We start from the raw sequence: 7738 nt of genomic DNA, 5'->3' as shown, positions 1-7738 counted from the left end.
CCCTCCACCAATATTTTCCAATTAAATTATCAATATTTATTGACCTAATAATTGATTTGCCTCGCAGTCCGTGGTTGAGAGCAATAACTTTGCGATTCATTCAATCTTGAAACGCCTCCCTTCTATCTAAATCCCACACCGGTTGACGGAAAAGGATTAATACCGACGCATCGGCTTCGTCGACCTTTAGAAATGACACGTTAGTGCGTCTGCCATATTGTGAGTGTCAGGTTAGCCTATAGAAAACAACGAAAGGCGTGCTTAGGTACTTTAATTAAACCAATGTTTACGTCAAAAGCTATTTTTAATAGACAATATACACAATTAAGAATTTACGAATGACGATACGTTGATGGACAAGAAACAAAAACATTAGGGTGGAACAATGAGCTTACCATGCCACAATAATTTCGTTGTTTTTATGCTAAATAAGCTTCTTTATTTTTCCCATGTTATTTTATATTAAGTTGTATAATAGGGAGAGGTAAGAAAAAAACCTGTACTGTTACTGTTATTATTATTATTATTATTATTATTATTATTATTATTATTATTATTATTATTATTATTATTATTATCACATCCAGTAACTTACAATAAGTGTTCCGATACGACGTCAAATTAAAAGTACCTTTTGAAAATAACAACCTTTAAGCAGGTAAATATACTTTTAATTCAACTCACTTAAAAATGTTTTCTTTTATTGTTCTGATGTAATATTTTAATCTTATGTCGTGTTTTCATGAACTACAAGCGGAAAACCACCATAATTAGTGAAAATAAAAGCTTGCAAGCATACGTCCGGTGAAAGGAATCTATGTGTCACTTGTGAATTTAGTACTGAAATAAATAAACTTTTTAATATTGTAATTTATTCAGTGTGACTATAGGTAAATAAGATAAAAACAAATAAGGGGTACTGATACTCATTAACTATTTTTTGTGGAATTTAGAATGGTCATTTAAAAAATTACATATTTTTGATACAATTTTCGCACATGAAGTATTTACATCTGCGCAATAGATTTACTTAAGTAACTGGAGGACATTTCTTACTGAAATTTCCTCCAGTACTGCACAAGTGGCGGTGGGGCGGAGACAGACTCGCCGTGACCGACAGTATCCAGCACTTTTTGTTGATGAGAGGGATAAAGCGTGCTCCTGCTTTCCATTCAACTCAACGTCGCAGTTGCTAAATTCACTATTAATAATGACTGCTTTGAATGCAACTTTGCAAGCAGTTGGGTTACTTTAGTTTTTCCTATGTGGCACTCGACCGGAGAGACACACAAAGCTGGCAGGTCCGACCGGAGATTCTGGAGCTTGTAAAAAAAGAAAAAAGAAAAAAAAGAGTAGTCTCTGCAGCAGCTAAGTTGCATGCAAAATAACGGCGTTCATCTGAGGCTCCAGTTCTGATCCGCTCCCTCACAGGGGGCAGAGTCACTTCGCCTTCGAGGACAACGATGACCAGGAGAAGAAACTGAGGTACAGTTGCAATACCCCGCTGTCTGTGCTGTGGCTGTAATGCCAAGTTTTTGGCTCGTGCCGTTGCTGCTCAGTAGGAGGTGGGTGTGACAAAAAAAAATTTAAATAGCAGCCATGTAACGCGGTCAGATAGCACTGAGAAAGATGCACGCTTCCTTACAGAGGAATTAGTTCATGAAACGTAACGACGGCATAGGACGCAAGAATCTGCTTTGTTTACAGTTATCTAGTTAAAATGAGACTTGAAGGGGATATTAGTGTTAATGAGGGGTTAGCTGCGCAAAATAGGCTGAGGAATATATCTATTATTATTATTATTATTATTATTATTATTATTATTATTATTATTATTATTATTATTATTATTGTGCTCGTGGCGATAGTCCTGGACCTGTCTTGCTAATGGATGCAGTGAATTGGAACGAGCGCTAGCCGCAACGAGCTGTCAATCATCTTTATAGTAGTCCATTGTTTTTGCTCCTCCTGTTAGAAACGGAGTTACCATGGAGAGTCTTCCGGTTTCCCCCTCCTGTAATCACCTTATTTGGAGAAGGGGCGGCCATATAACAGTTTGACGGATGGGGTTCTTGTTTTTTTAGTATGTAGTAAAACGCTGGATTGGGGGGGTTGGTTTCAGAACAACCATCGGCAAAGACCTCCTCAGACAAAGTTCTCATTAAAGTTTAATTGGCTCTGGTCAGCTTTTTCACACCCGATAGCCTCTAATGGCCCCAGGAGGCTGGAGGAGGCACTTACTGCTAGCATGGACATTCACTTTGAAACTCGAGATTTAAGATATTTACTTTGTGTTGTTGATATTAGTGTCTTTTATATATATTGGCTACTCAATAAAATCAAAGACATTTGCCTACAGTCATTTTCAATATTCCTGAAATAATACATCCTGATAAAAATATTAGAAAATCATCAATTGACAGTTTTTTTATTATTATAATTGCAAAGCCCATATCTGTTGTATTAATTCATATTTTCCCCTCTTTCTCATCTTTATTTTTGCTTTCATCACTTTGGGGGCATCATTATCTGTGTCAGATGTGGGTACACACAGCAGCAAGATTAAATAGGTTTGATATATTGTTAGCATGTAAAACATAAATTCCTGATGCCTGGAACATTGTGGTCCGTATTAAATTGCAAGCAGTGCTAAGGGATATTAATATTGCGTTCTTTTAACTGTGATACATTGTGAAGCTCTGAATGCTCAATTCAAGGCAACTTTGTCTACTGGCTGGACGGTGTCAACAATCAGTGGGTTTTTTCTTTATAGAACTTTTGTTTTTAACTGTAAAGTTTTGTACAAATAGCTAAGGAATACTAATAACAGGTTACAAAAACAGTACGGAAATGAGAAATTAGAACAGAGGCAACCCAAGATTTTTTTTTTCATTTATTCATTTCAATCCCTGTAGTTTTTGTTATAGTCTGGAGTTTATTACCCAGTATCTATGGACTCAGACCTTAAAAAGCAGTGATCTTTTATTTGTCAGTCGGCCTCTTGAAATTAAATTACATGTTGGCACAGTGACATTTTAACATGATGCATTTTGTGCTCACTTGCAGTTAGAGAGCAAATTGTGCTCAGCATTATCGACCATTATCGACAGTTATCGACCAGAATCGATAACTGTTGAAAAGTGAGCAAAGCTCTGGTAAAGAGGAGGACTAGACATGAATACTAAAGTTAAAATATATACATAATACTTGACTTGCTGGCTCTCTTACACATATGCACAATGTGATGAATACCTTCCTTTTTCCAGTCAGTGTTCAGTGCAGGTTAGCTAGCTGGAATGAAGACCTTTTCATTTTGTTTATTACATCAAACTTCTCTTTCCTTCCTTTTTTCCTTTGCTGCTATGAAATACTAAATGTAGATGTGCCAGTCGGGCTCTATATTGCCGATAACTAATTCACACTTTCTTAGAACTTTGACCCGCCAATTCTGCTTTCACCCATTCAATTTTTTTTCTATTCAAAAATATATTTTTTAAATGCGCTGCAGGTTCTTTGATAGAAGTGGTAGCTTTTAATCCAACAGAAAAACAAGGAATTGCATCATCCCCAGGTACGCATCAGAGCAAAAACACGATATCTATCTCATTTTGTATTCAACTCAAAACAACTACACTAACCTACACTGTGTTAGTTGTTTAAAAAAAAAAAAAAAAAAAACGAAAGAGAAAATAAGAAAATGCAGAATTTTCAAAATTTGATTTACCAACAAAAGGGAGAACTAGTCCGAACTCAGACTAAGCTAACTGAGAGACTTGTATTGTAAATATCACATCACCAAGACATTGGGGTATTTCTACTATACACACACGGAGTCCTCAGGAGAATGCAATGCATAACACTTTGGTGTGTGGGTTAGAGCTATGGAAGACCTACAGTGTATTTTATAAATGTAATCGATGGAAAAGAAATTACCTAATACCACCATGTGTATCTCAATGTAGATATGTTTCAAGTTATGTTCTGCAGACAGAGAAAATGTTCTCTTAACTGTGTTAGCCCTGCACCCATCTCAGTGTAGTTGTGTGGTTTGTGTAGCATTTCATATCCAAATGTGAATCATATTTTAGAAGCCACTGCAGTGCCATGTATTTATTCTGTTGTCTTTACTCTTCTTAAAGACTACAGCATTTATTATGTATTTTCCAGGCACATGGTGCACTGTTGAGTAACTATCCTAACTTCAGTTGCTATAAAATTGATGTGTATATCAAGCATGACTGTAAAAAAATGTGACGTTACAATTTAAAGCCTTAAAATTGGGCCTCTGTCGAAACTTCTGCTCTTTCTGAAACTCCACCGTCAGGAAATCATCAAAACATGGCTCCTCTATTAACCATTTAACAATGTTTACATCAGCTTTTCACTGCGAAGTAGCTCCTGTAATGAGCTCAGCTGATGTGCAGATCCACCAGGTGTTTGCTAATTGGTCATGGCTAGTCTGAAGGAGCTGAGGAGGAGGGGAAACTACAGGTCAGTGGTGGAGCTTCATCCTCGAAGGCGGAGCTAGGCTCACCCAGCTGAATTGTTGTCAAGGGAGATTAAAGGATGTCTCAAGCATCCCTGCACTGTTGTCATGAAATTATCAAGGCAACAGTGCATGGATGGTTTTGTTGAAAGAATAACATTATAACATGATACAACGGTCAAAAAAGTCAAATCTACATAACACCGGCCCTTTAAACAAACAAACAAACAAACAAACAAACAAAAAATCTAACAGTACAAAAAGCGAATATATTGTCTGACAGGTTACTTTTATGACAGATATGTGTGTGTGAAAGCTGAAGTGGCTGTGATTCAGAGGTTCCTTGGCTGTGATGGATTGTGCATGGGAAGTGCGTTCCGGTGGCTGTGAACTGACTGAAGCGGGGTGCAATAGCAAGCGGTTTGGGGTAAAGCCAGTCCAGTCAATGGTTCTTTGTAGAGGAAGCACCTGCAGCGCTCTGACTTCTGCTCCTGAAGTGATTAACATTCACCTCCAAACTCCACGCTCTCCCCTCTCTCCAGCCCCGAAGCCTACCCATCCTGACTCTGCTCCGTTGACTTGGCACCTTCACGGCCTCACCGGTTCTGCGAAGCCCATAACTCACGTCTTTGTCTAGATAGGCAATGCGACTGCAAAACTTTGTTCAGGTGTCCATTAAATTCTTTTCCCCCTCTTGTTCAAGTCAAGTTTTTATCTCTGTTCATTTGCCCAACTAATTGTTTTATTGGTTTAATTAAGAACTGGATTGGATTGGTGTGCTTTCGTTTTAACGGTGTGTGCACAAAAAGGCGCCTGCTGGGTTAAAATGCATTTGTAGGATCTAAAGAACTGATTTCTTGTTGTTCTCTCTGCGAATAAGCAAAAAAATAATTAGCGAAAATCCAACAGTTGTGGAGATTTAGAGAGCCTTGCTTTTTTTTTTTTTCTTCGAAAGTTTATTTGAACCAGTAAAACAAAGTGTGAACTAAAATGCGTAACGTTTATTTTGGTGAATCTTTTTCTGGTTCAGAATTATGACTTTAGTCACAAGAACAGGAAGTGAAGTAAGTTTGGTGTTGATGATGATCTCAGTTGTAGGAATCTTTGGCAGGAGCAATGGAAAAAAAAAATGAAAAAGTTAAATATTTTAACTATTATGGTGTGCTCTGGTTAGCCCTCTCATAACAAATTTGGGTGGATGATAAATTGTCCCAGAAATAACTGTGATGAACAATATTATTGTTATTTTAAGAGCATTTTCAGGTGATATAATGCTAATAATGCAAGAACAGATCCTCAAAGATCAATACATTTTCAATTTGAATTTGACAGATATTGGAACTGGAAGTCATTTTAAATATCCAAATAAATAAACAAAACAATAGAAACACCAAATAAAGCAAATTATGAAGTCTCAGTAAACAAAACTGACCAAAGAGTGAGTGAGTTAGCCGATGCCACCCACCTTGCTTAGCTAGTTGTGAGAGGTTGAGCAGCCAAAGCCTTTCCTCTGCCTACATCTCCCAGAATGCTGTGCGGTTCTGATTTGGAGTTCAGTGAATGTTCTGTATATTGAATATCCTATGAGATGTATCATTTACTGGTGTTGATTAATGTGTTCGTCGCCATGTATATTTTCAAAAATCCACTCTATGTTTGACTCGTCCATTTATTCCATTTTTATTTGTTTCATCTAATTCCAGTGGAGTTCAGACCCTTTAAAAACTGCACTGACATCGTCCCTACGTCAGGAATTTTGGCTGAGTTGGATCCAGGCACCAACAGGGGAACTGAAGCCATAGTGCTGTAGGTGGAATATCTGCAGATTTTTTTTTTTGTTATTAGAACCATAATAAATGTTTTCAAAAATCCACAAATTGAAAGTGAAATTAAACCGATGTTAACCTCAGAACTGCATGAGAGTTCCTCCATAATTCCAACACGTACCAGTGGCGTTACTATTAGGCAATGCTCAGATGCTGCTATTGTGAGTCATATTCTCAGCGGGATTAATTCGTTTTTATTTATTTATTTATTTATTTATTTAGCTCAGTGAGTGGTTGTGTCCTTAAATTGCAGGGTCAGAGCGGACAGCCCCCTTACTGTCACACACGCACACATAGTGACGCTTGTTTCAAAATTGGTTTTAAATCAGATTTTCTCAGCATCATTCCCCCTGCCCAGTTGTTGGGACCTCCGTCTGCGTTGTTATTAGAGCATCAAGCGGCCTGAGCTTTGTAACATGCTGACTCGCTGATAATCCATTCCCCTTTTCTTACGCCGCCCCCCGTGTCAGGGCCCTGCATTAACAGATAGCGCTGATTGAATTCCTCTCCTGACTATTCCCAAACCTTGCCCAACCTCCTCACCCCCTTCCTTGGTAGATTGAAAAAAGCTTTAAATCTCTGTTAAATAATAATAATAAAAAAAACTCAGTAAGATTCGCAAACACATGCTGACTCTGAATATTCTCTTTGAGTCGTAATTGGATATTTTTTTTCTTTAGTTTGCTCCAAATGAGATTTCGGTAAACAGAAAGTTGTTGTCTGTCGACTGTTAGCTCTCCATATATGCTGTAGTTTACCTCCCTGCTCCACTCCCCAGCTTTGGGTCTCTGTGTCACTGACGGATTAGCCCCGCCCGCTACGTTCTGGTGTGCCTTGATTATGTCCAGGGATAAGAGCGGCTTAATTGTAATCGCTGGAGTTGCCCAGAGCACTGTAAACAGAGGAGCACAGATCAGCTCAGGGTGCACATTGATGTGCCATATGAAGAGAAGAAAGACAATTTAAAAAAAAGAAAGAAAAAAGAAGAGCAACACTCCTGCTCACACGGCCAAATATTTTGAAGAAGATGATTGTGCTTCAGCTAGATTTAAATGTTTGGGCGTGTCCAGTGGGATGTAATTCTTGCATGCAATTTTCAGTTGCTGACAAAATTACATAATGCGGTTTGATTTCTTGAATTACCCGATTAGCTGACTCTGCGGTCTCAGCACTGAGTCAGCATTTGCATTACAGGTTCCCAAGCTGCAAAATCATTTGAATGTCTTAGATAGTATATGTTATTTATTGATTGACTGTGGAACTGTGCCCCAATTTCATTTGTTTGTGTTCACTGTATGAAAATGTACAACAATAGTAACTTCACCATCCCGCCACCCCCCCCCAAAAAAAAAAAAAAAAAAAAACCGAATGGGGGTTTTTTCTTTTTTTTTTAAAAAATTTTGGTTTTTAGTAAATCCAAAAAAAG

General features: G+C 37.9%; 1 protein-coding gene across 5 annotated transcripts in view; it reads left to right on the top strand.

Annotated features, from left to right (window-relative positions):
• The first annotated feature begins 1091 nt into the window (after window positions 1–1091).
• Window positions 1092–7738, top strand: part of arvcfb (ARVCF delta catenin family member b) — a 216559-nt gene continuing 209912 nt past the window's right edge. For 2 of the 5 annotated variants that reach the window (XM_015032221.1, XM_015032220.1), the window contains exon 1: window positions 1092–1485. The gene's annotated coding sequence lies outside the window, so the exon portion shown is untranslated. Of the gene's footprint in view, window positions 1486–1544; window positions 1566–7738 lie in introns of those variants that run through there. The other 3 variants (XM_015032224.1, XM_015032226.1, XM_015032223.1) reach the window with 3 other exon arrangements.

The sequence above is a fragment of the Poecilia latipinna genome, unplaced genomic scaffold, assembly GCF_001443285.1.
Source record: "Poecilia latipinna isolate Pla-1442-1.1 unplaced genomic scaffold, P_latipinna-1.0 Scaffold234, whole genome shotgun sequence".
Taxonomy (NCBI): Eukaryota; Metazoa; Chordata; class Actinopteri; order Cyprinodontiformes; family Poeciliidae; genus Poecilia; species Poecilia latipinna.
The sequence above is the reverse complement of the archived record's forward strand: the minus strand, read 5'-3'. Positions and strand labels throughout refer to the sequence as shown.